Source organism: Somniosus microcephalus, chromosome 18, assembly GCF_052327205.1.
Source record: "Somniosus microcephalus isolate GS21.2 chromosome 18, FLI_Smic_1.0, whole genome shotgun sequence".
Lineage (NCBI taxonomy): Eukaryota > Metazoa > Chordata > Chondrichthyes > Squaliformes > Somniosidae > Somniosus > Somniosus microcephalus.
In genome coordinates, this window is record NC_141004.1 from 39,152,260 (window position 1) to 39,174,952 (window position 22,693).

A 22,693-nucleotide genomic window follows, 5' to 3' on the forward strand; every position below is an offset into this window, starting at 1 on the left:
CTTAAAGTAAGGTGAAGTGTTCCAGGTTAGGAAAGTTTAGCCATTAGAAGGCATGCAGAGGACAAAAATATTCTTTTATCACTTTCTTCCATGAAAGATATATTTCTAGGAACATTGCTGCCAATTGTGATTACAGGTAGAAAATAGAACTCTGGTCAGATATTGGGATCTTTTGGAATGTGCAACTGTGGAAAATTTAAATGTAATGTGGAAGGAGTGTAGCATGTTACAATTAAGTGCCACTGTGTCTTGCTTCTCGCTTGCATTGCACTATACTGTACAAGGCATATAACACAAAACTTAGCAAATACATGCTCTCTGGGCCACAGCATTGACTGCAGCTGTTGGCACTTGATTACCTTCCTCATCCGCGCCCTGCTCCAGCTGTGGTGTCTCGCCAAGGATAGCGACTCATTCCTTCGCAATGTCGCGCAGTGTTCAGCAGACAACTTCAATCTCTCTAACATATTGCAAAGCAGCAACTAACTGATCCGGAAAAAGAGCATCATTGCTTGAAGACCCTGAACGCCAGCCGTTAAATGATTGCTCACTCTGATGTATGCCTCATTTTACTGATTCTCTGCTTCAGGGTGCGGATTGCTCAGTTCAGAAGTGAGTTATGGTAATACATTGTAACTCTTCTCCCCTAGAAGCAATCTTCCGTCTTGACTTAAAAGAAGAGATACACAGGATTTCCATAAAATGAAGGCATCATGTCAACTGCCAAGGAATCGGGCATTGCGTGTATGATCCTCTGCTGATAGTCACAAACCATATGTATGTTGTAGGAGTAGAATCTCCCAGGTTGAAGCCCCCAGATTGAGAGAGGAGGCTTGAACGACTGCATGGATGCAATCAATAACTCGCTGCAGTCCCGAGGAACCGGACAAGTGGTAAAAGCTATTTCTTTCTTTACTATTACTGTTGCTTAGGGAATTGATTTTGGTGTCCGTGTGGTGGGATAGAAACCAATAATTTCTTTGATGAGGCAATAGACAATAAAGTAATGAATGATGGTAGATAGCGCTTGTAAGAAACTGGAAAATACCAGAAGCAGTTGTGACCTTAATCATTACTGGCAGTGACATGTCAACAGTGAAAGGTGACTGCAGAGCTTCCTGCAGCAAGTAAGATGCTGGTCACTGAAGCCCCGGTTCAACTGTAGAATCCTCAAGAACTATTTCTTCAATATTGAGGTAGCTTTGACATTAGTGTTAGGTTGGCTGGACATGATAAATGTCAAATGCAAATGCAGGTGGTTCCTCTCTGAACAAATCTGATCCATATGGAGGCTGGAACCACCTCCAAAACTATTCCACCAAAACAATGAACAGAAAGGATGTAAGGTAGGGGGTTTAAATCAGAAAGGAAAAGAAGTTTGAGCACCATCAAAAATATATACAATAACAACAAGCATCTATCTAGCGCCTTCAACGTAGTAAAACATCCCAAGGCGCTTCACAGGAGTTTTATCAAACAAAATTTGACACCGAGCCACATAAGGAGATATTAGGACAGGTGACCAATAAGTTAGTCAAAGAGATAAATTTTAAAGAGCATCTTAAAGCAATTAAAAAGCAGGGATCCGCCAGAGGCCAGAACTGGAGGAGTGCAGAGATCTCGGAGGGCTGTCGGGCTGGAGGAGGGTACAGATATAGGGAGCGGCGAGGCCATGGAGGGATTTGAAAACAAGGATGAGAATTTTTAAACGGCGGTGTTGCTGGACCGGGAGCCAATGTAGGGGTGATGGGTGAACGGGACTTGGTGCGAGTTATTGGTATTTGCTTTTTGAACAATTCTGTTGGTCTCTCCAGCAGAGTTTTGGATGAGCTCAAGTTTATGGAGGAACGCAGCGATCTTGGAGGGCTGGAGGAGGTTACAGAGCTAGGGAGGGGTAAGGCCACAAAAGCAGATACATAAAAGAATTAAAGGAATAGAGGCACCAAAAGCAGTATTATCTATATTCAGAGGAAAAAACCAAACTCTCTTTCAGCACCAAGCAAAATTAAATGGGTTTTGTACAATCACTTCAGAGGCCGGGAGATGTTCTCCCACCAACTCTTATTGTGAGAGATTCTCACGTGGCTTCTGAGGTTATTCACTTTGGTAGGAAGAATAGAAAAACAGAATATTTTTTAAATGGTGAGAAACTTTCAAATGTTGGAGTTCAGAGAGATTTGGGTGTCCTCATGCAAGAAACACAGAAAGCTAGCATGCATGTATGGCAAGCAATAAGGAAGGCAAATGGCATGTTGGCCTTTATTGCAAGGGGGTTGGAATATAAGAGTAAGGAAGTCTTGCTACAATTGTACAGGGCCTTGGTGAGACCACACCTGGAGTACTGTGCACAGTTTGGGTCTCCTTATCTAAGGAAGGATATATTTGCCTTGGAGGCGGTGCAACGAAGGTTCACTAGCATGATTCCTGGGATGAGAGAGCTGTCATATGATGAGAGATTCTGTAGAATGGGCCTATACTCTGTGGAGTTTAGAAGAATGAGATGTGATCTTGTTGAAACATATAAGATTCTGAAGGAAATTGACAGGGTAGATACTGAGAGGTTGTTTCCCCTGGCTGGAGTGTCTAGAACTAGGGGGCATAGCCTCAGGATAAGGGGTAGGCCATTTAAGACAGAGATGAGTAGGAATTTCTTAACTCAGAGGGTTGTGAGTCTTTGGAATTCTCTGCCCCAGAGGGCTGTGAATGCTGAGTCTGAGTATATTCAAGGCTGAGATCGATAGATTTTTAGACTCTAGGGGAATCAAGGGATATGGAGATCGGGCGGGAAAATGGAGTTGAGGTCGATGATCAGCCATGATCTTATCGAGGGGCCATATGGCCTACTCCTGCTCTTATTTCTTATGTACTCCTGTGATTTGTTCAACAGGGGACCATTAACAAGCAAATGCATGCACATTTATATTGCTATCAAAGCTCAATTCTCTCCAGAGGTGGGATTTCACAACAAATGTCCAAAACAAGAGTGGGCATAGTCCCAGATATTAAAAAGCCTGTGTGCAGGCCCAGGTTTCCCAGTCCCCTCCCTTCCTCCAGCAGTTCCAAGCTCCACACCACTCTCCCTTACAACCTCTACCCCAACCTAGCTGTTTCCCAATATCAAGCCCACTTTTCTGACTTACAGGCCTCACTGAACCCGCTCTCATCTTCCACATAAAGTTCACTCCTACCACTTTTCCTCCCAATACAAGTTCTCTGCCCCCCCAGCCCCACCACCCCGCTGCTCTCTCTAAATGCACTCAGACCCTCAACTTTAGAGATATCCCGAAACCGTCCTCAAATCTGGTGCAGCCTATTCAAAGCTCAGATTGAATCACAATTTATGCCGTGAAGGGGCAACTTCACAACTTAAACATATGTTTTGTTTAAATACAAAGACGTATGTATTGTTACACAAGTAAACATTTTTAAATCAACAGAAGTAATCACAAAAGAAAGAGGAATATTCATATTGTATACCACCAGGGTGAACTCCCCTGCTATTCCTTGAATAGTGCCATGGGTCGTCCACCTCAGAGGGCAGACAGGTCCTCGATTTAACGCCTCATCCGAAAGACAGCACCTTCGACCGCACAGTACTGGGCGTGTTGGCCTAGATTATGGCCTCAAGTCTCTGGAGTGGGATGTAAGTATATGTAATGATCCATTCTGAATTTGAAATTTTCATATAGGGTACAGGCAACACTGACTTAATGGCTGGAATGTTGACGGCGGGGTTGGAGGCGGGACCGCTGGCAAAATCACAAAGATTGACCACGGGCAGGAAACCCGCTGTCAACCCACCTCCAATCAATCTTCCCAAGTGTCGGGTCCCGACACCTAGCGGTGGGAAGATGATTATAGCCACTTAACTGCCTGTTAAAGGTTGTTAACAGGCAGTTAACTGGCTCTTTTTCTATTTTGACACTTCTACTTCGGGCTTCCCGACGTCCGGACACCCCGCCAGGTAAGTGTGACGGGTTGTGAGTCTGCTGTAATGTTTCTTCATTGATGACAGCTGCAGAAGTGGTGTGAAGGATCCAATGGTGCACTGGTGAATTTCAGAGGTAAGGAAATATTGGGAAATTCATTTTCAATGCATTTAGACTTTTCTGTAGGTAACAAGTTTTGAATTGTATGTCTAGTCCCACCTCATTGGGAGAACCTCTCTCACCAGTGAAAGATCGCTTCTGTAACCTCACCTGCAGCTGCCATCTGTTCTAGCCTAAGGAGGGAGTCACTGGAGAGCCTGGGTGCAAGAGCTCACCTTTGTACAGTGATTGTCAGTGTTTGCAGCAACTCAATGCTGTCAAACACTGAGAAATCAGGGGCTGGATTTTCATTCAGAAGTCGGGACTACAACTTTCGAGTTTTAGTCCCGCCTCCATCGAGATGCGGCCAATCCACGCGATTTTCCCTTGATTGACCTTGTTGAGCCTGCCCAGCGGGCTCAGCAGGCCAATTAAGGGCCACCCGGCAACAGGTGTTGACAGATGAAATATCAATGTTTCACAGCTGTTTGAAGCTGTCAAACACTGACAGTCTTACTTCTAACCTGAGTCCTTCTACACAGACTCACTTAGAAATCACGCCGGCACTGAAAGCTGAAGGCTGTCACTTTTGACAGCTCGCGGCCATTCTGCTTTGTGTGCCGGCTGAATGATGGACTCCCGAAGCCTAGAGGAAGGAAGGCTGTTAAGGTCAGTACAGGTAATTTAAACTTCTTTACACACTTTAGACACACCAAACACACTTACCTTTGCACTCATGCACCCATCATGCACCTGAACACTGACATCTCGACCCCTCCAAGTCCTTCAACCCGACGGCCCACCTCCTCTAACCTGGCGTGGTTTGAAGCCATCGGGAATCCCACACGACACCCTTCAAAATAGGGATTAGGCTAAAAACTGCCTGTTAACTACCTGTTAACAGGCAGTTAATTGGCACTAATCTCTTCCCGCCTCGGGTCAGCAGGTCCCAGTACGGGGCGGGTAACCGCCTCCTTTGAAACTTACGTGGAAGCGGGTTTTGAGCGGGATGGTGTCGGGACCCCCGAATTCGGGATTTTTGCCCCCCCCCCCCCCCCGCACACCTAAAAGCCGGCCTCACGGCACACTGAAATTCGACCCCCAGCTGTCAAAAAAAAGTTAGCGTGGTCCCTTTAAGAAAACCGGCAGATGACGCGTCATCAAATGACATCATCTGACCGGCTACCTCTTAATTGTCCGGCAAGCCCGCAGGGCGGGTTTAACAAGGCCAATTGACATAAAATCACGTCTGTGGGCCAGATGTAGTTGGGGGTGGGACTGGAACCTGGAAACCACCTGACCCGCTCCCAAGCCGCATTGATCGAGAAAATCGCAGCCAAAGACTTCTGCAGGCAAGAGACGTGTCAAATTTCACCACTAATATTCAGTATGCATGTTTCATTTAGTTGACTAAATCAGTCTATTTCTTATTGAGGATTGGATGGCGAGTGCATGCATTTGTTCAAAAGTTCCATTCAATGAACATTGAAAACTGCAGATTTTCTACAGCGCCAGGAAAAGGTCCATGTAGACCAACAATGTGAAAACTGCACGGGTTACCTGTTTGGTAAGGTTGAGAGCCATTCACATCCAAACCAAATGGCAGTCCTGGCAGCACTTCACCTCTAAAGGCAGGGAGTAAATCCACCTCATGAGTGTTCTGTGTCTCTGTAGGCACACATGCAATGCCACTTACATGACAGGATGTACCTCCAATGGTGCTCATCTCAGATGTAGTTTCATACTATAAATGGGGCATCAAATGAATTACTTTCCTTATTGGATTTCCTGTCCTGCACATCCACGTTGCATCACTCCAGTACAATACAAGTGCACTTCAGTCAACCATTCCTATTTGTACATTTTAAAGTGTCATTTAGGGCATTTTTTCAATACTCAACTTTCCTCAACATTTTTCTTTCCATCAATAAGACATCCACTTAGAAGAGGTTTTGTGGGAGACCAAACAATTCAATAGGAACTGCAGTATGTACAAGTCCCATTAGTGGCTTGTATATTATTTATATTATGAATAGAGCCATCTGGACAACCCACAGGTGACAACGTAATGTTGCTCAGCTTCTATGCACACTAAAAATATCTTAAATCATTGGATGAGCAGTGTGGTTCAGATTATAGGTATTGAATTGATTACATGATTTTCAACATGCACACATGTTGTCATTTTAAATAGCTTTGAAGATTCAAAGAGAGAGAAAATACTTGTATGAGAGGCCCAGGAGTTCCTGCAGGGCTGTCTGATGCCATCTTGAGCATCGACAACAGAAATGGTGGCAAGGCACATATGTTTGTCAAGCTTAGTCCTCGAAGAAGAGGGAACACTAATGTATGGGAGGGGGGTCAATAATGCATGGGGGGTGTGGTGCAGGAGGGAAACCAGCTTGTTCTTCATAGTGCTATGTGGCAATTTGTATGGAAACCATCACTCGCCAGTGGACACATTCTGACCTCTGCTGTAATTTGACATGGCTGCTTTGTTAATTAGAAGTATAGCCTGTAGCAATTTAACACCATTAATACTGATTCACTCATTAGAATATTGAATTAAATCAAACACAATTACTAAAAATGTTAGAAATTAGAAGTCAGACAATTAAAAATCAGAATTATATTGTCTGTTTCGTAAGAATGAAAGTATGAAAAATCAGAAGCAAAGGGCACATCAGAATTTCATTTTATAAATAATAAACTCGGTAAAAAATGCATTCTTTCATATTTGCATTCACAATAATGTCAAGAATTCACTTTTTAACAAGCACAATTCTTTTCAACTATTTTACGACCTGCATACTTCAACGTCAAGGTTTATCCGCAACAGAAAAACAAAGTGAATATTTCTTTAAATTTACTAAAACAATTGCATATTTTGCATTCCTTTTAAATGCTAAAGATGACCCAAAGTGGCAGGATATATTCCATTATGTTAAATAACTTTCCATCGGTCTTACCAATTTTTGCTTTTCTAGACTCCTTCATATGTCTAGCTGATACATAAGTTCCAATGAAATACCAGACAACCTAGCATTAGCATTAAGAAACCAGTTCCAACGCCCCTCTGGAACCTTCTTCCCCTTCACTTTCCTCTGACCCCCCTTCTCCCAACCTCACCCCCTGCCGCATTTTCACTATCCCCTCTGACCTTCCACTCTCTGACCCTGAACGATCAGTCCTCAGCAAAGGCCCGAGCTTAATCCCCTTACGCCCCTACCTCAATGAATTTCGAGCTCGGCACGATGTTGAGCTCTTTTTCCGCCGCCTTCGTCTCCGTGCCCACTTCTCTGGCCAGGAATCTTCCCCCCGCACAACTGACCCTTTCTCCCGCTTGCAGAATTCCCGTTCTACCTGGACCCCTCCCCCTGGCCTCTTACCCTCTCTAGATCTTTTCATCGCTAACTGCCGCCGTGACATCGGCCGTCTCCATTTCTCTGCTCCCCTCACTCACTCCAACCTACCTCCCTCTGAACTTGCAGCACTCCATTCTCTTAGATCCAACCCTGACATTGTCATTAAACCCGCTGACAAGGGTGGTGCTGGTGTTATTTGGCGTACTGACCTCTACCTAGTGGAAGCTGAACGCCAACTCTCCGACACCTCCTCCTACCTCCACCTGGACCATGACCCCACTACCGAACATCAAACCGCCATTTCCAAGACTGTCACTGACCTCATCTCCTCTGGAGATCTTCCCCCCTGCTGCCACCAACCTCATAGTTCCCCAACCCTGCACAGCCCGCTTCTACCTCCTTCCCAAGATCCACAAACAGGACTGCCCTGGTAGACCCACCGTTTCAGCCTGTTCTTGCCCCATGGAACTTATCTCTTCCTATCTTGACTCTATCTTTTCTCCCCTTGTCCAGTTTCTTCCCACCTACATCCGCGACTCTTCGGACGCCCTCCGCCACTTTAACAGTTTCCAGTTTCCTGGCCCCAACCGCTTCCTTTTCACCATGGGCGTACAATCCCTCTACACCTCCATCCCCCACCCGGATGGCCTGAGGGCGCTCCGCTTCTTCCTTGAACAGAGGCCTGACCAGTCCCCATCCACCACCCTCCTCCGCCTGGCTGAACTTGTTCTCACATTGAACAACTTCTCCTTTAACTCCACTCATTTCCTCCAAATCAAAGGGGTTGCCATGGGTACCCGCATGGGTCCTAGCTATGCCTGCCTTTTCGTGGGCTATGTGGAACAATCTTTGTTCCAGTCCTACTTGGGTTGCCTACAATTTCATTCACTTTGCCTCCAATTTCCACCCTTCCCTCACCTTCACATGGTCCATCTCTGACTCTTCCCTTCCCTTCCTTGACTTCTCCGTCTCCATCTCTGGGGATAGGTTATCGACCAATATTCACTACAAGCCCACTGACTCCCACAGCTACCTGGACTACACTTCCTCCCACCCCGCTTCCTGTAAGGACTCTATTCCATTCTCCCAGTTTCTCCGTCTCTGCTGTATCTGCTCCGACGATGCCACCTTCCACACCAGTGCTTCAGACATGTCTTCCTTTTTCCGCACCCGAGGATTCCCCTCTACCATGGTTGACACTGCCCTCGACCGTGTCAGTTCTATCTCCCGCACTTCTGCCCTCACCCCTGCCCCTCCCTCCCGGAACCACGATAGGGTTCCCCTTGTCCTCACCTTTCACCCCACCAGCCTCCACATTCAACGGATCATCCTCCGGCATTTCCGCTACCTCCAAAGTGATCCCACCACCAAACATATCTTCCCCTCCCCTCCCCTTTCAGCATTCCATAGGGACCGCTCCCTCCGAGACACCCTAGTCCACTCCTCTATCACCCCAAACAGCCCTTCCCCTTCGCCTGGCACCTTCCCGTGCAAGCGGAGGAGATGTAACACCTGCCCCTATACCTCCCTCCTTCCCACTGTCCAGGGCCCCAAACACCCCTTCCAGGTGAAACAGCGATTTACTTGTACTTCTCGCAATCTAGTATACTGTATTCGCTGCTCACGATGCGGTCTCCTCCACATTGGGGAGACCAAACGCAGATTGGGTGACTGCTTTGCGGAACACCTCCATTCAGTCTGTAAGGGTGACCCCGAGCTTCCGGTCGCCTGTCATTTTAATTCACCGCTCCATTCCCACTCGGACCTCACCGTCCTTGGCCTCTTGTATTGTTCCATGGAAGCTCAACGTAAACTCGAGGAACAGCATCTCATCTTCCGATTAGGCACTCTGCAGCCTTCCGGACTCAATATCGAGTTCAACAATTTCAGATCATAACCTCAGCCCCTATTACATTTTTCTTGTAATTTTTCCATTCCTTTTTCCCCCCCTCCCCCTTTCCTTTTGTTTCTCTCTCACACCTGGCAGCTAACTCTTGCCCTGCCAGTACACTTTACACCTAATCTCAGCCTATTACCATCTCGTCTAGCTTCTAATACCTTTTATTGTCTCTTTTACTTCTTTTGTTTCTTTCACTTCTTTTATCCGATCGCAGCCCTGCCTTCGATCTATTTTCTTTTCTTTCCAGTTTTGAAGAAGGGTTCGACCCGAAACGTCAACTCAAATTTCTCTCCACGGATGTTGCCTGACCTGCTGAGTTTTTCCAGCATTTTCTGTTGTTATTTCACAAGATTACTTGCTATTTTGAATTTGAATTTCACACTCTTCCTCACATTATGAGGAACAGTAAAGAGGACTGGTTGAGTATTGAACAGAAAGAATCATATTTTTACACAGCTATTGTGACCAGTCCCCGTTCAAATGCTCCTGATCTCAAATTCCACCCCACTGTATTTACCATAGGGAAATCTCAAACAGTGCGGTTCAGATTATTGGTATTGACTTGTTTAGGTCCCCAAAGCTTTCATTACAAATGGAAAGGTTGATTAAGAGGTAAGCCTTTTCTCTTTCACGATTGATAGGAAGGATGGATATCCAATTAATCATGTCTATTTTAATCATTGGTCATTTTGCCCCAATTGCCCTCCTACCAACAACATTTTAACCTAGTGGTCATCATGTTCTATACCTGCAAATTATGCACATTAAGGCAATTCCTGGAGATGGATTTGATCCTCCCAGCTTCAACAAAGCTAATTGCCTTATGAATGAATCTATGTAATAAGCATTATTTTGTGCACTACATGCAAAATCTTTATGAGCACACATACTTTGCCAAGGCTAACCTTTGTTTAAGTTAGAAACACAGGCTTCCCATCAAAACCATATAGCCTACCATAATTCAAACATCACTTCATTGTTTGTTTTATTAGAAGTCCAAAGTCCAGCATTTTTGATTTATTTTGTGAATGTCGTGTGCAAAGAACTGGAAAATGAAACAATTTCCCATTTCAGACAGCCTGTGAACCATCGAGCACTGCCAGATCAAGTATAGCACTGTTCGAGGCAGAGCGATGCTCTCTCTACTCAGCTCAAACCTCAGAAGACCACTCACGTGTGTGTCATTTTCCACACCAGCCCTCCTGTGCTTTCTTTGAGTGAGATTATCAATTGTGTCAATTAGAGCTAATTTAAGGAGAGTTTTGCACTCTGGCCTCGTAGGCACAAAGAACCAGATTAAGACTGCCCAATGGTTAAATTCTTAATGAAAATGTCTCATAACACACACTAACAAGCAGAAGCCAGCAGTTTTATGCATTTTATTATTTTTATAAAGAGAAATGGGGAACAATTGTTGTTATTTCTTTTGTAGTACTCCTAAATAGCATTCATGCTAGGATGGGTGACATCAGTAGGTATGTCATACTAAGCAGTCCGCTTAATGTTAAATATACAGGGAAAAAATTCCTCCATTAGTAACAGATAGCACTTTCATACTACACAACAGGGGAGTAGTGGGAAAAAGCACATCTCATTATGTGGTGTAGCCACATGGAGTTTTATTAACTTTAAGGATAAAAAGAAAGGCTTTGGCCAAGCAACTCTGCTAAAAAAAAATGTTAGAGGCAGCATAGCAGAAGCTGTACTCTGCTATTATCATGTTTTACAGTTTCAAACCCTGCAGCATTCCCACGTTATTTACACCAAAAAAAAGCATATGACCTAAAAAAAAAATCTACCTGGAACAACCCTTTCTTTAGACTAACAAAAAGTATTTCTAGACTAACAAAAAAAGAGTGACAGATCAGTCTGCAGATTACATACTTACTGGCTTTATCTTGAATTATGGATTCTATGACGGTGTCCACAACTAGTCTATAGTTACCTGGGATACCCTTCACTCTCCCTAAACAGAGATGTTCCATTGGCTGATACGATAGCAAAATACTGCAGATGTTGGAAATCCGAAATAACAACAGAAAATGCTGGAAAAACTCAGCAAGTCAGGCAACATCCGTGGAGAGAAATTTGAGTTGACGTTTCGGGTTTGACCCTTCTTCAAAACTGGGCTGTTCCATTGGCTACTCTCCAACCCAACTGGTATATTTAACAAGGATTGAGAACTTGCCACCTCTACTATTCCCTCACTAACTTCTTTCAATAGTCCTGGTCTTATTTGTAGGTTCTTCTAAGGGCAAAACATTGTGAGCTAGATTTTTCTGACTGTCAGTTGCATCACTTTTACACCAATTCAAAATAAGTTTCACCTACCAATGATCTGGAGAGGTATTTACAAACTTCATTTGGCTATCCACTGGAGCGGAGACTGACATAAAACCCATGTAAAAGGAAGCAATCTGCTGGCATTCAGCCTTTAGAAAGCCAGTTTTGACGACTGCAGAAGTAGGCTGGGGAGTAGCACTTGTGAGGAACAGTGCTTGGCTCAGTCAGTTGACTGTCACCTAGCTTGACTGGATGTCTCATGACTGTTTATGCATCACTTTACAAGAATACAGGACACCCTGGCAGATATAACCAAACAAGGGACAAGGGCAGAGTGCAGAGAAGATTCATTTCAAGATCCAATCTGCAAACTCTTTTGGTGAAATAGAGCAGAAGAGAGAAAGTGCCGGATGTCAAAGAATCATAGAAATTACCAGCACAGAAAGAGGCCATTCGGCCCATTGTGTCTGTGCCAACCAAAAAAAGAGTTATCCCGCCTAATCCCACTATCCTGCTCTTGGTCCATAGCCCTGTAGGTTACGGCGCTTCAAGTGCATATCCAAGTACTTTTTAAAATGATGAGGGTTTCTGCCTCTACCACCCTATTAGGCAGTGAGTTCCAGACCCTCAAAATAACAACAGAGAATGCTGGAAAAACTCAGCAGGTCAGGCAACATCCGTGGAGAGAAATATGAGTTGATGTTTTGGGTTGAAACCCTTCTTCAAAACTGGAAAGAAAAGAAAAAGATCGAAGGCAAAGCTGCGATCGAACAAAAGAAGTAAAAGAGTGTGGCGGATCGCCACCTAAACGGGCGCAATCCACTTTTCCATCCGTGGACAATAAATCGGGCACCTTGCCTTTAAGAAGCATGCTGCCTTTAAGGCATGACAAAGGAGCGGGCGTCGCCCTCATTCTGTTTTCGGGTTTAGCAGAGAGAAGAGCTGGGGCAGCCATCTCTCAAGGGAATGTAATAAAAGCCATGTGTTCCTCAGATCGGTTCGGCCTCCATTCGTGTTCCGCGGCAGCCTCAACATTGGTGACCCCGACGCTCAGAACGTATTCCGAGCACTGCAATGGCGGACACGAACGCAGTTTCCGTGAAACTGCCAGAGTTTTGGGAAAACCAACCGACGAGAGCCCACCTGGGTCCCTCTTCCGCACGCTGTTCATCCGCCAGCTACCTCCCAGCATCCGCCCAGCGATCGTGGCGTCTGGCCTCACAGACCTAGAAGCCCTGGCCGACGAGGCCGACAAGCTGCTGTCCGCTCACTCCAGCCGCGACGTCGCTCCGGACCTGGCAGCCACAGCCTGGGCGCGCCCCTCACCGGCCACCACGCGGCCACAAGGCCCAGCCACGGGGCTCACGGGGCCTTCGCGCCCCACAAACCCGGGCTACTGTTACTACCATGCACGGTTCGGCGCCAGGGCACAACGGTGCACACCTCCCTGCTCCTTCAAGTCCGCCCCCGTACCAGCCCCCGCGATGGCCGTGGGCCACGCGGGCTCCCTGCTGTATGTCACGGATGACAAAACCGGCCGCCGGTTCCTGTGCGACACTGGAGCTCAGCACAGCATCATCCCGGCCTCCGCCCTCGACATCCAAAAGGGCGAACGAGGACAGGCGCTGGCTGCCACTAACGGCTCAGACATCCGGACGTACGGCACCCGCACAGTCACCCTCGACCTCGCTGGTCGCCGCTACCGATGGGAGTTCATCACTGCCAAGGTACTCTCCCCTCTCGTCGGCGCAGACTTCCTGTGCGCCCACGGCCTACTGGTAGACATCCCTCGACACCGCCTTGTGGACATGAACACCATGTCCCCCATCCTGGGCGCCATGGCCCCCCGTCAACCCGCCAACATGGCATCACAGTGCCACGCCCGGGCCACGGATGACTACTCGGCACTCCTGGCCGAATTCCCGGCCCTCACCAACCTGACCTTCTCCGCGGAGGTCGCCAAACACGGGGTGGAACACTTCATCCCCACCACAGGCCCCCCAGTGTACGCCCACGCCCGCAGGCTGGACCCGGCCAAACTGGAGATCGCGCGGACCGAGTTTGCCACTATGGAACAGCTCGGCATCATCCGCCGCTCCAACAGTCCCTGGGCCTCCCCACTCCACATCGCCCCCAAACCAGGCGGGGGCTGGCGCCCCTGCGGGGATTACCGCCGCCTCAACGACGCCACCACCCCTGATCGGTACCCCGTGCTGCACATTCAGGACTTCTCGGCTAGACTGGCCGGCCGCTCAGTCTTTTCCAAAGTCGACCTGGTGCGCGGCTATCACCAAGTCCCCGTCCACCCCGCGGACGTCCCCAAGACGGCCGTAATCACCCCCTTCGGGCTTTTCGAGTTCCTGCGGATGCCCTTCGGCCTCAAAAATGCGGCCCAGGCATTCCAACGGCTCATGGACTCGGTCCTTCGGGACCTGAAGTTCCTGTTCGTCTACCTGGACGACATCCTGGTAGCCAGTTCCTCCAAGCAGGAACACCTCGAACACCTTCGCATCCTGTTCGGGCGCCTCAGCGACCACGGGCTCATCCTTAGCCCAGCCAAGTGCCAGTTCGGCCTGGACAAGATCGACTTCCTCGGCCACCACATCACCCATGCTGGGGCCATTCCCCTGCCCACCAAGGTGCAGGCCGTCCAGCAATTTCCCCGCCCCACCACCATCAAAGGACTCCAGGAGTTCCTCGGGATGGTGAATTTCTACAACCGCTTCATCCCCAAAGCGGCGTCCCTCATGAGGCCCCTGTATGAAGCCCTCCGGGGCAGGAGCGGCAAGGTGGCAGTCGAATGGACGGCAGACGCATCAGCCGCCTTCAACTCCACCAAGACCGCGCTCGCCGACGCCACCCTGCTCGCGCACCCACCGCCCAATGCCAGAGTAGCGCTCACCACGGACGCCTCCGACCACGCGGTCGGCGCCGTGTACGAGCAGTGGGTCGACGGCGCCTGGCAACCACTTGCCTTCTTCAGCCGCCAACTACGCCCCCCCCGGAGGTCAAGTACAGCACCTTCGGCCGCGAGCTCCTCGCGCTGTACCTGGCGGTCCGCCATTTTTGTTTTTTGCTGGAGGGCCACCCCTTCACTGCGTTTGTCGACCACAAACCCCTGACATTCGCAATGGCAAAGACAACCGACCCCTGGTCCGCCAGGCAGCAGCGCCAGCTCGCGGCAGTGTCCGAGTTCACCACAGACATCCAACACGTCTCCGGCCGAGACAACGTGGTAGCCGACTGCCTCTCCCTCCACGCCACACACCTGGCAGTCGACTACGCTCAACTCGCAGCAGACCAGCTCACGGACCCTGATCTGCTCTCCGCACCTACCAACCTACCAGGGCTACGCCTGGCCGACGTCGCCTGCGGCCCGACCGCAGTCACAGTCAAGTGCGACATATCCCTATCTCCACCTCGGCCCGTCGTCCTGGCGCCGCCGGGTATTCGAGATTCTCCACAACCTCTCCCACCCCGGCGCCCGCGCATCCATCAAATTGGTAGCCAACCGCTTTGTCTGGCGCGGCCTTCGCAAGGATGTGCGTACTTGGGCCAACTCCTGCCTAGCCTGCCAATGGGCCAAGGTGCAGCAACACACGAAAGCACCCCTTGAGGAGTTCACCGTCCCTTCACGTAGATTCGACCACATCCACGTGGACATCGTTGGGCCCCTGCCGCCGTCACAAGGCCACACGCACTTGCTGACGATCGTCGACCGCACCACGCGCTGGCCCGAGGCAATTCCACTGACCTCTACCACCACCGCCGACATCGCCAGAGCCTTCGTCAGCACCTGGGTCGCACGGTTCAGCGTCCCTTCTGACATGATGTTGGACAGAGGTCCGCAATTTACCTCTGAACTCTGGACCACCATCGCACGCCCCCAAGCCAACGGACTGTGTGAGCGGTTCCACAGATCCTTGAAGGCATCTCTTCGAGCCAGCCTCCAGGATGGCGCCTGGACCGACCGACTCCCGTGGGTCCTCCTCGGCCTGCGCTCCACGGTTAAAGAAGATGTCCACGCATCGGCAGCAGAGCTCGTGTACGGCCAGCCGCTGCGCGTACCCGGCGAGTTCCTGCCCACCGCCACGACACCCTGGTCAGCCGACCAGCAACGCCACGACTTCGCCTCACCGGCGCTACAGTTCGCCCCGGTGCCCATTGCCCAGCACGGCAAATCCACCTCACGTCCCGCTGAGCCTGCACCAGGCACGGTTCGTTTTCGTCCGGCACGACGCCCACCGCGGACCCCTTCAACCCCCGTACAACGGGCCCTACAAAGTGCTACAGGCTGGGGACAAATTTTTCAACCTACAAGTGGGCGACAGGACTGAAAAAGTGTCGGTTGACCGACTCAAGCCAGCACACTCGGAGCCCGGTGAGCAGGTCCCAGTAGCTCGTCCGCCGCCACGCGGCCGACCTGCCCTCAAGCCAGTACACCCGGCTGCTCCACGTCCACCGGCATCCTACAAGAGCCACTCCGGCCGGCCCATCAGACCGCCGCACTGTCTCGTTCACACCTCCTAAGCGGATTCTGGGGGGAGCTGTGTGGCGGATCGCCACCTAAACGGGCGCAATCCACTTTTCCGTCCGTGGACAATAAATCGGGCACCTTGCCTTTAAGAAGCATGCTGCCTTTAAGGCATGACAAAGGAGCGGGCGTCACCCTCATTCTGTTTTCGGGTTTAGCAGAGAGAAGAGCTGGGGCAGCCATCTCTCAAGAGAATGTAATAAAAGCCATGTGTTCCTCAGATCGGTTCGGCCTCCATTCGTGTTCCGCGGCAGCCTCAACAAGAGACAATAAAAAGTATGCGAAGCCAGATGAGATGGTAATGGGCCCGTGGAGACAAAAGGCGGCTGAGATTAGGTGTGAAGTGTACTGGCAGGATAAGGACAGCTGCCAGGTGAGAGAGAGAAACAAAAGGAAAGGAGTGGGGCGGGGGGGGGGAGAAAAAAAAAAGGAAGAAAAAAAAAAGGACCCAAAACAAAGGGGTGGAAAAAATTAAAGGAAAAAAGTCCTTATCCTGCCAGTACACTTCACACCTAATCTCAGCTGCCTTTTGTCTCCACGGGCCCATTACCATCTCATCTGGCTTCGCATACCTTTTATTGTCTCTCTTTTTCTTCTTTTGTTCGATCGCAGCTTTGCCTGCGATCTTTTTATTTTCTTTCCAGTTTTGAAGAAGGGTTTCAACCCGAAACGTCAACTCAAATTTCTCTCCACGGATGTTGCTTGACCTGCTGAGTTTTTCCAGCATTCTCTGTTGTTATTTTGGATTTCCAGCATCTGCAGTATTTTGCTATAGTTCCAGACCCTCGCCAACCTCTGGGTGAAAAAAGCTCTCCTGACCGCCTCTCTAATCCTTCAATCAACTACTTTAAATCTACTACTTTAAATCTATGTCCCCTGGTTATTGACCTCTCTGCTAAGCGAAATAGGTCCTTCCTATCCATTATATCTAGACCCCTCATAATTTTATACGCCTCAATCAAGTCTCCCCTCAGCCTCCTCTGTTCCAAAGAAAACAACCCCAGCCTATTCCCCAGTCAGTGGCAGGAAACCTACGAAAAAGATCACTCATGCCACGTGGAGAGAGGTGGCATTGGCACCACAGGAGTGCAGATCAGTGCCACAAACCATTCAATGATCTGAGCAGGGCAGGCAAGATAACACACCAAGCACTCTCCTATATCTTCCTTGGCACCAGCACACTTTTCACCCTCAAAGTAACAGCTGTACAACTAACCTTCACAAATAGTTTGGTTAAGGAGGGCACTAACTCAAGATCTTACAGTATGGCTACCTCTCTGCCTTCACAGCAATTACTTGCACGCACAACTATAAAACTCCTTCCTCCACTTTAACAGGGCAATACCACCACATCCCTTACTTCAGCCCTCCTATACCACCTGGCACCTAGGATGGTTTGCATTGTTGTCATACACAATCTGTACATTCGGGTGTGAAAGCCCTTCCGGGTGGGTAGTTGAGGGGGTTTTCTGTAGGAGTTTGTAAAGCAACATGGGTGCCATCGATTGCACCCTGGACATCAGAAAAGCCAGCAACCCCATAAAACTGAAACCTCCATACTGCACTGTGGCAATATTACCAAAGATCCTTTGTGGCTGCCTGTACCATAAAAGTTGAGTGTGGTTGTCGCTTTCATAGCCACAGATGGAGCAATGCCAGCAGATGATCGTGGCTGCAGATCCTCATGCAAGAGGTAGCAGAGAGAGAGCCCTATTGTCTCTTTGGTGATGAACAATCTTCTTATACAGATCTCATTAAGTTCCTCATATGAGCTGTGTTGTCTATATATTCTGTAGAGGTGGGGGTAATATCTAGTGGGGTCCATCCTCCTTAAATCAAATCAAATCAACTTTTATTGTCATTGTTAGTGCACAAGTGCAGTACAACGAAATGTAGGCTTGCAGCTCCCGAGAGTGTACATTTAGATTAAGACATTTAAACATTCAACATACATTTGGCTTGTAATACATTAACATAAACATAACCATAATAAAGTGCATTGGCAGATGTGCAGGCTTTAGAGTTTATTTGTGGAGTTCAGTAGGATGACAGCCCTGGGAAAGAAGCTGTTCCTAAATCTGGTCGTACGGGTGCGAATGCATCTGTAGCGTCTCCCAGATGGCAGGAGGGCGAACAGACTGTGGCTGGGGTGGGTAGGGTCTTTGATAATGGACCGTGACCTCCGTAAACAGCGTTTCTGGTATATGTGCTCTATGGTCGGTAGCCGGGTGCCGGTAATGCGTTGGGCAGTTCTGACTACCCGCTGCAGGGCTTTCCGGTCATAGTAGCTACAGCTGCCATACCATACTGTGATACAGTTTGTCAGGATGCTCTCTATTGTGCAGCGGTAAAAGTTAGAGAGGATCAGGGGTGACAGGTTACATCCCTTCAGCCTCCTTAGGAAATATAGGCGCTGCTGGGCCTTCTTCACCAGAGAGGAGGTATTGAGGGACCAGGAGAGGTCTTCCAAGATGTGGACTCTGAGGAACTTAAAGCTGTCCTCCCTTTCCACCACAGCCCCATTGATGTGGATGGGGGTGTGACTTCCGCCTTTAGACTTCCTGAAGTCCACAATGATTTCTTTGGTTTTCTTGATGTTAAGGGCCAGGTTGTTATCGGCGCACCACTTCACGAGAATACTGCTCGACTCACCTTTGCTTCACTTTGTGGTGCTGCTCCTCCTTCTCCTACATGATAAAGACACACACGGATATGCCCAAAGGGAATGCCCTCACTGTAGTTCAGAAGCAGCGAGAAGGAAGTCCAGATCTGTGTAGGCAGAATGCCAAAGAAAAACCTCACTGCAAAAATGTCATTCCCAGCTGCAGAAATCACCATAGAAGCGCTCCACAATCTTCAGCTTCAGAAACTCCTCACTTCTGCCTGTTTCAGTTGATCCTGGCAACAGCTGCACCATAGAATTTGCGATTGAACTTTTCCCGAGTGCTTTGCGAGTGTAAAAGCAGGAAACCCAGAGCTGAAGCATCAATGTTCCTCCTTAGAATATATTTAAATAAGATCACTTGGGACTTGACGGATGGATCGCACAAAGGAATTTGAGGGTGGGGGGGATGATTTGGGGGCAAAAGCAGCTTCCACCCCGTTTTGCTACCAAAAGAAGTTACTTCCCTTATTATATGCTGAAATGATGCTGAAAGCAGTGTAGAAATTCTAGGCCCCTGTGTTAATGGACCTCTGCTAATGTTATGGATCCCAATCCACCATGTATACCCATTTCTTTGCAATTCTCCCATCTCGAGTGCTCAAATAAAAAACAGAGGTGGACTACAGAGTGAGATATCTGGATAAGAAATGGTTTGTCTTGGATTAAAATATGGGAACAGATAATATAACAAAAGCATTAAACTAATTAAATAGGGGGGAAAATTGAGTCGCGCCCTGAAAAAATTAGCACCCCCGCGGCCGAAATTCATCAATAGCGCCCCAAGAGGGAAGCGGGGCGCTACTGGAAGCGCCCCGCCTCCCTCTTGGGGCGCTGCAAGGGAATATTGCAGCGCTATGTGCCACAGTACTGCAGGCCTTCCTCCCCTTCTTAAAGGGAAGGGGCCTTGCGCAGCACGACCCGGGGCCCAGCTGGGCCACCGGGATCGGAGTGCCAGCAAAAGAGAAGTGCCGGGCTCATGCAGCGCAGCCACCACTCCGCCGTGGCGGGGGGGGGGGGGCTGCTCAGGAGGCCAGGGACGGCAGCGGAGGCAGGTGCTGGCAGGCGGCCAGCAACAAAAATTAGCGCCGCCCCGGCCGCAGGTAGGCCCCCCTGACCCCGTCAGACATAGCGTCTGGCGGTAAGTCAGGGGGTGCTACCGAAGATCGCGGCCGGTGTGCAAGTGGGGCGCTGCGCACAGCGATGATGGCATCGCCGGCGGTGCAGCACCGCGGGGCGCTAACAGTTACCACTGCCGCTAACCTCCTGCTGAATTTCACGGGAGGCGTTGGTGGCGCCGTGCCCAGGCGCTTGTTGCTTTGTGCCCTGTTAGCGCCCTCTTAGGGCACTAACGGGAGGTGCAAAGCAAACGAATTTCTCCCTTTATCTCTTAAAGTGATGTAATCCTGTGATGAGTCCTGGATGTCCAGAATGACCTAAAAAATGTATGTTACATTAAACTGATTTGCATATAAATGGGTTTGACCATACTAGCATATCAAAGCACTTTTTTTTTAATTCCCTGAAATTTCTCAGGTGTCTAAATCTGGAATGGCCCTTGCAGGAAAACAGGAAAGGAAGTATCTACGCACCCCAGTGATTTTTGGTGTCCCAGCATTATTTGCCACTCAAATGTGTGTCACTCTGCACTAAAGAGCTGCCAGTTCCTGTGCCCATAGTAGTGTACATTTTTTCTTCCTTCTTTCCGATGTGTTACATCTGTTCAGTACCTGGAGTCTCCTATGTGTATACAAGTTAAATGGTACAAGTCAAAAAAGAAATTAGGTTGAAAGCTGTAATGTTCCATAGTAATTAAATGCAATAACTTTGTGATTTAAAATATATTTTTTTTTAATGTAAGAAAACATTGAGGAAACAAAGATTTGTGGGAGGGTCAAATTTGACGCACAGAGCTTGTAGAATAAATGCAACTGGAGAATTTCCACAGATTGTCAAAAAGAGCTCGGTTTAGTCATTTTAAATAAATTTCACTTTAAATGGACATCATAAGAAAATCACAAGTATTGGTAAGAAACTCATTTTGATTTCAATTTTCCATTTTAAAATGGTCATCTGCTGCTTTAAATCCAATCTAAAAAAAGCCCTGCCCAGTGATTCTACACATCTGGAACTTGTTGGCAGCAGATGTAACCAAGCTCAATAACCCACCAAAAAAATTCAGCGAATCTGCTCCTCCTGTACATTGGCTGCAGAAATAGTAAAAATATTAAAAACAGCCCTTTCTGATACTGCATATAAAACAAAATTCCACTCGGCACAAAGACACCAGGGTAACAGATCCATTCTATTTTGGATTATTATTAATGCTAAGAAGTCATTAAAAAAGAAATGCAAATTGGATATTTCTCTTTCTGAGTATGATGTCCAAAGTGACTTGTCAGCATTAAACCTTACTGCATGGAATAAAATAATGTCAGTCTTGCCCTGACTTCATTATATATTTAGAAGACTTTGCAGGTTCTTACTTAAGTAGGGATGTGTGAATGAGACAGAAGTTCAATCTTTCACCAGGCTGAGGTCCAGCTAATATTGTACTTCATAGAAATTCAATTATGTATTGCCTATTCTTGCAATTTTCTTCAGAATTTTTTTACTTACGATGCAAGCAGTCACATTTTAGAAGAGCCAGATAGCAGCTGATTCCACCGTTACCTTATTATATTCGCCAGTTCCAAGGACAATGTGGGAATAGGTGATCAATCCACAAGAGAAACAACTGATTCAAGTGCCAGTTAATTTTGGTTTGAATCATTACAATCTGAAAAACTAATCCTCAAAAATAAGAGCACACCCAGACAGCAGTGCTAGTTTTGGGGGCTTATACATTATTACAGTCCAGAGTGAAAATAATCTTTAAATGATTGTACTAATTAAACAAAACATTATGACAAAAACAGACACGCGAGAAGACTGTTTCTTCACACTGTTGCACTTACCGAGTGAGTAATATATAAAATTTGTTCATTTCTTTGGATAGCAAATGCATTGTATTTTAAAGTTAGATTTTACTGCACATTTGCTGTCAGGTGGAATTGTAATCCAAATGGTAAGGATGCTTTCTTCAGTGTTAATAGAACTGCACATATTACAATATAGGTTTGGCACAGTTGTAAACAATTACCACCAATGAACTAAAAACATCAATTTGCTAACAAAGGGGACAGATCCAATTAACTCCAGGAACTCCGGTTGGTTACCCTTGGACCAGGGTTTATTCCTGAGGCCTAACAGAATTTTCAACAGAAAATGAGTGTTTAAAACTTGCTGATGGAGTATGATGAAGCACTAATGATTAGAGCAAGGGCATGGCATCCCACGGCAAATCCCACAAATTTCTCCACTTACCCAGAGTACAGTGATTTTGTAGAAGTCCCAAAAGCAATGAAAAAGCTGGTTTCTGGTCAGCGCTTCCCATTCTCTCTAATTGGTCTCCTTGCACTGCCTTGTAATGGTGAATCTGAACATAGTCAGTGGTGCGCGCATTTCACTAGTGACAACAAGACACGCTGGGGGAGGAATTCGGTTGGCAGTGCCTCCAATTAGCACCTAAAGAGGCGGAGAAGTGGGGCGTTAGCCAATTTTTGGCGAGGTGCTGGGTTCACTGCTCTCGGGCTAGGGGGGGCGCTCTTTAAAGGGGACTGCACTGGTATAAAAGCGGCAGCCATTTTGGGAGCACGACTTCCTCGAGACTTTCACAGAGTTGCTGAGCTGCATTCTGAGAGCCATTGCACCAGTGAGCCAGCGCTGGCCAGAGGAACTTCAGCCTTCTGACCATCACCTTGCTGCTGGTGAGCATTTACAATGTTTACAATTTCTTGTGCGCTTATATTATGGGGGCTGCATTGGAGGGGAACGTCCTGCTGCTGAACTATCTGGAAAGGGCACAGAGACGCAGGGAGA

At 48.0% G+C, this 22,693-nt stretch overlaps 1 long non-coding RNA gene across 1 annotated transcript; it reads left to right on the forward strand.

Annotated features, from left to right (window-relative positions):
* Positions 1–399: 399 nt before the first annotated feature.
* On the forward strand, positions 400–21,815 carry LOC147105215 (uncharacterized). Its single transcript, XR_015081763.1, has 4 exons — positions 400–557; positions 651–893; positions 3,484–3,643; positions 20,309–21,815. It is a non-coding gene; the product is annotated as an uncharacterized LOC147105215 (long non-coding RNA).
* Positions 21,816–22,693: the final 878 nt, after the last annotated feature.